Below are 8,149 nucleotides of genomic sequence, written 5' to 3' on the forward strand. Positions count from 1 at the left end.
ATAAATCAACATTAAAAAAAAATTAAAAAAAAAAAAAAGAATACCTCGGTCTGGCATCCCCAGTTCACTATTTCAGGATAGAAGTATGTCCTACTCTTTAGCCTTCTCTATTGACCAATGAGGTGCTGGCTTGCTGACACTTTGCAGGCTTTTCTTCCCTTATAAGTACATTTGTAATGAAAGAACATGGAGAGAAAGGAAAAAGAGGGAAAAGGCAGGAAGCTGTTCTGGCCTCTCCTGTATAATTTTTGAACCTGTGGTTGATAAAATTCCTTAGTTTGAACCCACAGTCTTTCCTCCTACCACAGAAAAAACAAAAAAAGTCATTTTCTCTTTTTTTCCTCCACGTATTCCTGTCCTTTGGGTCTTCTTTTGCCTTCCGCCTTCAGTTTTAATTAATGTTGTGGAAACCTGAGCTACATGTCCCTCGTGCATGGTCACTTCCTCCCAGTTGCTGTGGCAACTTGCATGCGGTGGCCTTGCTTTGAAGACAAGTCATAGGAGGGGGTACTGCAGTTCCCTGGAAGGGAACCTGGATCAATGGGTGACCAGGAGGAGCAAACTGCCCTGGAGACCTGGACCGTTCATACTAAAACTGTTACATGAGAGAAAAAGAAACTTCTTTTATAAACCATTGTACGATTAACTTTATTCAAATGGACACAGTTTCTCCTCAAGGGAATTGAAAGGGTTGCATTAGATAATCTCCAAGAAGCTTCCCAGTGCTAATTTATGTGAATCAAAGGCTAATTTTGCCACCTTAAAGGGTCAGAGAGGCTTTGAACCATAGCTGTGTTTATAGAGCATATCATCATGCGCAGCTGAGATGCATTTGCTACTCTAGAGCCTAATGGATAAGACCTGAACTTTGGGTTCAGCCTCATAAATCCAGTTCCCGGCCTTGCTCCTTACCACCTGTGACCTTGGGCAAATTGCTGAGGCTGTTTGAGTCTCACTTCCTTATCTATAAAATTCAGATAAACTTAGGAACTGTTTCACTACCTGAGATAATCCAGGAGAAGTTCCTGACTAATAATAAACACTCAAATTGTAGTTGTTTTTATCATTGTTGTTAACGTTGTTGTTATCACGACCTTTGTTAAGAACGTACACCCCAACTGTAGCAATTTTGCATGGGCCAATCTTATCCAAATTCTGATTACCTGCTTTCTGTCATTATTTTAAAGAATTAATGGACAAAAAACATCGCAACAGATTGAAATCACTGTGAAGAGTGAGGTGAATGGTTGTGGTAGTGGTATCTACTCTTTGCCTGTGTGTGGTTCTCTCCTGTGTCCTGGGAGTATGGGAGGCTACTGCCCAGCCTTTTTGGCAGTTGGGCAAGACATCGTGACTAGTTCTCGTCAAGGAGCAGTGAGTCAAAGTGATGGATATAAATAACATCTGGTGCAAGGGATTTCAGAGCATATGGGAATTTTCCCTCATCTCTTTCCCTAAAGCCCCTGGTTGATCCAATAGCGTCATACAATGATGGAGCCCTCGTCAACCTGGGCCCTTGAATGACTGTATGGAGCAGGTCTATTTCTCACCCTCAACCTCTGACTAATGCACATTGGACATGTGGAATAAGAAATAAATTTGTTGTGCTGACACTGAATATGCTATCACATTACCTTCATTCCCCCCTAAAATAATAAGTAATGACCAAGTTGCCATAATATTCAGAATACTTAAGCTTTTGCACTGAAAGGTCAAAGGGCCCACATTTGCCAACTATGATGGCCCCTGCTGGAAATTTCCATGATTAAAATACCTAAAGCGATTTAAAACATAGAAAATGTTACTTCATTAATGGAAGTATGGCGATAGAAAGTTTCCAGGAGTGATTAATATAGAAGATCTATGTTTAGAGCCCCTAGTAGTAGAGAGAAAAGCTATTATTATTTCTTACTGAGCATATTGAGATGATTTTTTTTAATGTATATGAATTGCCTAGTGGTTAAGAATACCCTAACTCTGGGGCACCTGGGTGGCTCAGTCAGTTAAGCCTCAGACTCTTGATTTCCACTCAGGTCATGATCTCACAGTTTGTGAGATCTGCCTTGGGTTCTGCACTGAGAGCACCAAGCCTGCTTGGGATTCTCTCTCTCCCTCTCTCTCTGCCCTTCCCCCAAGTGCCCTTTCACACACTCTCCTCAAAATAAACAAACAAACTTTTTTTTTTTTTTAAAGTATACCCAAATTTTTTTTTTTTTAATGTTTATTTATTTTTGAGACAGAGAGAGACAGAGTATGAACGGGGGAGGGGCAGAGAGAGAGGGAGACACAGAATCTGAAGCAGGCTCCAGGCTCTGGGCCATCAGCCCAGAGCCGACGCGGGGCTCGAACTCACGGACCGCGAGATCGTGACCTGAGCTGAAGTCGGACGCTTAAGCGACTGAGCCACCCAGGCGCCCCAAGTATACCCTAATTCTTACTCTCAATTCAGACCGCCTAGATACAAATCTTGACTTCACTTCTTGTTTTGAGCAAGTTACTTAATTTCTCTGGCCCCCAGTTTCCTCGTTTATAAAGTGGTTTAATACACCTCACTTACACAGTTGTTATAAGGATTAAATGAATTAATATATATAAAGCTCTTAGAATGTACATGACACAGAGTGTCTTATATAAGTATTGGCTATTATATTGATGATTCTTTCTTTCTTTCTTTCTTTCTTTCTTTCTTTCTTTCTTTCTTTTTCTTTCTTTCTTTCTTTTTGAGAGAGAGGGCACAAGTGAGGGAGGGGTACAGAGAGAGGGAGGGAGAGAGAGAGAATCCCAGGAGGGGCAGAGAGGGAGAGAGAGAGAAGCAGGGCTTACCCAAAGCGGGGCTTGAGCTCAAGCTCACAAACCGTGAGATCATGACCTGAGCCAAAGTCCAATGCTTAACCAACTGAGCCACCCAGGTGCTCCCTGATGATTATTTCTAATAATTGTAATGATTTCTGAAATCAGAAATTATGCCATGGGGTGCCTGGGTGCCTCAGTCGGTGAAGCACCCAACTCGTGGTTTCAGCTCAGGTCATGATCTCACAGTTTTGTGAGTTTGAGCCCCATGTAGGGCTCTATGCTGGCCAGTAGGGAGCCTGGCTGGAATTCTCTGGGTCCCTCTCTCTCTGCCCCTCCCCCACTTGCACTTCTCTGTCTCTCTCAGGATAAATAAATAAACTTTAAAAAACAGGAAAAGAAAGAAATTACACCATATTACCCTGCCATAAGAATAGGCTGATAAGTCATTGACACAGACTAGAGAACCCAGAAATAGATTCAGGGCAGGGTGGCTATCCACTTGGTTTGTATGTTGTCCCTGCAGACAGTATCTGTTCCGGTCCATCCGTGTCCATCCTGTTTTTGCTGTTTATATTTTAAATATATCCCTGGTCTCAGGACATAGAAATTTAGTATATGGCAAAATGTGGTGCTTTGACTCAGTGGTTAAAGATGATTTATGTCACATATATTGCTGACAGACACCTTGCTATATGTTTGGTAAAATAAAGGGAGACTGTTACCTTATACTCTAGAGACCTAAATTTCAGATGGATTTGAGACTTGACTGTAAAAAACTGTAATAATGGAAATGTATCTCTACATGTTGGGAAGACTTTTAGCAGGAAACACAGATGCTATAAAATAAAGATATGTAACTACTCAAATTAAAAAAAAAAAAGAACCATAGTGTGAAAAAAATTTAATTAAAAAACATATAAAAATATTTAAAAAATAGAGTAGAAAAGATACCACAAATTCGATAGACAATGATAGATTAGGCAAACTATTTCCAAAACATGTGAAAATGAAGGGCTACTTGTTTTACTACATAAAAAGTTAAAAAAAAATAAAAAAAGAGTAGCCTAACAGAAAACGGACAAAGAATGTAAACAGGCAGTTCATGTAAGAGCAAGTCCAAGATTTGTGTTCGCCACTAAATACAGAAAAAGATGCCAAGGTGCCTGCCTCATGAGGAGTCAGGGAATTGCAAATTAAAGTAACAATAAGATATCTCTTTATAGAATTCAGATTGGCAAAAATAAAAAAAGAAAGATGACAGTTACTGTTTTCAGAAATATGTGGAAAGGGGCACTCTTATACATTGGTAATGAAATTGTGAATTACTACAGTATTTTGGAGAGCAAATTACAAATTTTTATATATATGTATATATATATATAATTTTATATATACAATTTTATATAATATATATATTTTATATATATATACTTTATATATATATATATGTATATATATATATATACTTTTCCTAGCAATCTTACTCCCAAGAGGAATTTTCCCATTTAAATAAGAGCACCAGTATGAAAGGTTAGATAAAGGGGCATCTGGGTGGGTCAGTTGGTTGAGCATCCGACTTCAGCTCAGGTCATGATCTCACAGTTCCTGGGTTCAATCCCTGGGTTGGGCTCTGTGCTGACAGCTCAGAGCCTGGAGCCTGCTTCGAATTCTGTGTCTCCCTCTCTCTCTGCCCCTTCCCTGCTTTTGCTCTGTTTTTCTCTGTCTCTCAAAAATAAATAAATAAATGTTAAAACGTTTTTAAGAAAAGAAAAAAAAAAGGAAACATGTACAAGGATGCATCTTTGCTTGTCATTGGAAAAAAACTTTTAAGTGCCACAATAAAGATAACACATATAATATCCCATTGACATAAGTTGGTATATAGATATATGAGATGCAAAAAAGGATGGGCACCAAAATGTTAACAGTGGTTATCTCAGGCAGGTAATGAGATTTCAGATCATTTTTTATTTTCTTCCTTATATGGTCATATATACATATATATTTAAGTTTATTTCTTTATTTTGAGAGAGAGAGAGAGAGAGAGAGAGCATGTGCGAGTGGGGGAGGGGGTGAGAGAGGGAGACAGAGAATCCCAGCAGATCTGCACTGCCAACGCAGAGCCCTATGTGGGGCTCCATCCTGTGAACTGTGAGATCATGACCTGAGTGGAAATCAAGAGCCAAAGGCTTAACTGTCTGAGCCACCCAGGCACCCTGTTCATACAATGTTTTTAGAATTTTCAAAATGTATTATTTATATAAACAGAAAAACATGAAACTATGTTCATTGTAGGAAAAATAAACGAATGAAGATCCTTAACAAACTTTGGGGTAAGTAGATATTAATTTAGGGAGGAACTTGAAATGCTGCCATAGACTTAGGTAATATTGAATAACTCATAACTTATTGAAATTTGATTTAAAACAATAAGAATATTTAAGTATCTTTTAAAGATTTTTTTTCCAGTTTTCTACCTGAGACAATAAAATATAGCAAAAACCTCAGTTCACTTAAACGGAGATTTTGTTATTGAGAGAGAAACTTTTCACTGTAATTCAAAAGAACAGTATTTGTTAAAAGATATATTTTCTTTGCATGCTTTTCATAAAATCTTTTATTTTTCTTTCTTCAATGGCCCACATCCTTATATCCTGATGTTTACATCATATTTGGAGACCAGCTAATTTAGTGGTTTTATTTCCCCACCCTGCTTCTTTAAATTTGAGTATGGTACTCTGTGGTAATCAAATGACTACAACAAATTTACTGTTAGACCACTTCGTTGTGACCTCAACACAAAGCATTTACGGTATTTTCAGTTGTCGTCTTGTGAGTCCATTCTTGTGTATGTGTAACTTCTTTTCAACAAGTAAAAAGCTGCTCATAAAAGTTAAATCACAACCCTGGAAGGAACACTACCTCTTACACAAAAAAAGAGGTATAATAGGGAAAGGACAGTTAGCAGTGAAAGTGCTGTCAGAACAAACCCATGAGTGATTAGACACAGTGAGATAGGGCACTGTTTCAAATAGCTAAACTAGACACATATACCACATTTTTCTCCTTTCTGGCTCCCTAGGGCTTCTACATTTCAGCCCGCTTACCATTGTCTACCCACTCAGTCTTTTCTTTCTTTGAAACATCTTCGTGGTTTTCTTGAGTATTATGTTCTAGCAACTTTTCTTTCACAAGGAGAGGCTTATTGGGATCTGGTTTTAACAAATGTATTCTCTCTTCACTGACCACTTTTTTTTTTTAATGTTTATTTATTTTAAGAGAGAGAGAGAGAGAACACACACACATGCATATTCAATTGAGCAGAGAAGGGGCAGAGAGAAGGAAGAGAGGGAATCCCAAGCAGGCTCCTAGCTGTCAGTACAGAGCCCAGTGTGGGACTTGAACTCACTAACCATGAGATGGTGACCTGAGCCGAAATCAAGAATTGGACGCACTGAGCCACCCAGGCGCCCTGACCACAGTTTTGAAAACCAAAAGGTATAGACCAAGCAGAATTTCTGGAGCACTCTCTATTCCTCGAGAGGAACATATTAGTATGGAACCCTAGTCAGGTCAGCGCTAGACAGCTTCATTCCTAGTCTGGCCAGAAGCCTCACTTTACTATGGCTGGTGTGTAGGGCACTCCCTTGCTCCCTGACCGAGACCCAATCTGCCTTTCTAGAGGCAAGAAAACTTATACTAAAGTTAAAAAAAAAAAACTGCAATACCTCTCCAATAGGGAAGTTGTGAAACTTAAACCATGTTTTTATAGCACTTTCCAACCCATTGCTGAAAGAGCTGCGGAAATCCAATGTTAGTCTTTTCTCTATGGCTATTGTGACTCATAAGATTCAGTGATGCAACAGATAAACAATAATCAAGATAAGTTTGAGATCTGATATGCCTTAAAGAAGGAAAGAATTGTCATCTATCTCTCCTTAACAAAAATCTTATTCAAGGGCTCTCTATAATGACGGGGTATCAACGCTTTCTCAAATCAGAGAGTCTGTTTTGATGTTTTGGAACATTCTAGCTGCTCTCTGCAGTTTCCTTATTGACGAGGGCTAGCAGGCTTTCCAAGAGGGTCTTATCTGCAAGCTGCAGCAGTGGCTCAGGGAGCTGCCGAACAGGTTCAGTGGGATCGCACAGCTGCCTGGGAGCGGGAAGCCAGACTGGGTGAACTCCCTGCTTTCTTCTTTCAAGGCCTGCAGGCTTTGACCTGTAAATAGGTGCCTAAACAGGGTCTAATCTATCACACAAATATGCCTTAGCAAGAGTGGTAATGCCCCTTATTACCTGGCTTAGCAACAATCCCAAGACATCTATTTAGAGAAGAGCTTGCATAAATTGCTATACTTGAAGCTATGCCTGGTATTTCTATAAAACCCTCTTAAGAAATGGTATAATGATTCAAATTTCGTTTCTAGCAGCCAATGGGAACAAGTCCCTTCCTATGACCCCAGCTCTCAAGAGCAGCCTTAAAATGGCAAACCAACACTGTGCACTTGATGGGTGTCCTTTAGGCTGAGCTTAAGTATTCAGTTCTTGGGGATTGTGTTTTTACTCATGTGAGATGATTTTTACCATCTCTACCCACCATGATATGATCTTAACGCTTCCATTAAAAAACATATTTTAATTTTTAGGGTTCAGAGAGTTTGGTTTTAATTTATGGGAAAAACTCTCTAAAATGATCGTGGACGTTCATGGTTGGAAAGTAAATTCCTAGCTAAGATTTGCTCTTTTATTGCTAAAATGGAGACAGATTGGGTAAAAAAACGAGAAGTGCTATGAATATGGAAATTATTATTATGAAAGCCATTGGTAGGTTATTCGGGAGGAGAGTAATTAGAAGGGAAGTTAGGACTTTCATTCAACAAATATTATAAATATTTTTAATATTTCCAGCGGTTAGCACTTTCTAATAACAAAAGCCCTTATCAGAATAGCATTTTTCCTTTGAAGTGGAGGGTAACAACTGGGTCATTCTGTTCTGTCATGTCAAGTCGCAGCTAATTACCTTGCATGATATAAACTATTAAAACATTATCTTCCTGAATGTGCATTTTATTGATTATGTTAATGTTAATATTCTATAAAGCAAAACAGAAGTTATATTTACAACTTATTTTATTTTATTATTTTTTAAATGTTTATTTATGAGAGAGAGACAGACAGACAGAATGTGAGTGGGGGAGGTGCAGAGAGAGGTGGGGACACAGAATCCCCAGCAGGCTCCAGGCTCTGAGCTGTCAGCCCAGAGCCTGACACAGGGCTCAAACTCATAAACCTCAAGATCATGACCTGAGCCAAAGTAGGACACTTAACTGACTGAGCCACCCAGGCACCCCTACAA

The sequence above is a fragment of the Neofelis nebulosa genome, chromosome 2, assembly GCF_028018385.1.
Source record: "Neofelis nebulosa isolate mNeoNeb1 chromosome 2, mNeoNeb1.pri, whole genome shotgun sequence".
NCBI lineage: Eukaryota > Metazoa > Chordata > Mammalia > Carnivora > Felidae > Neofelis > Neofelis nebulosa.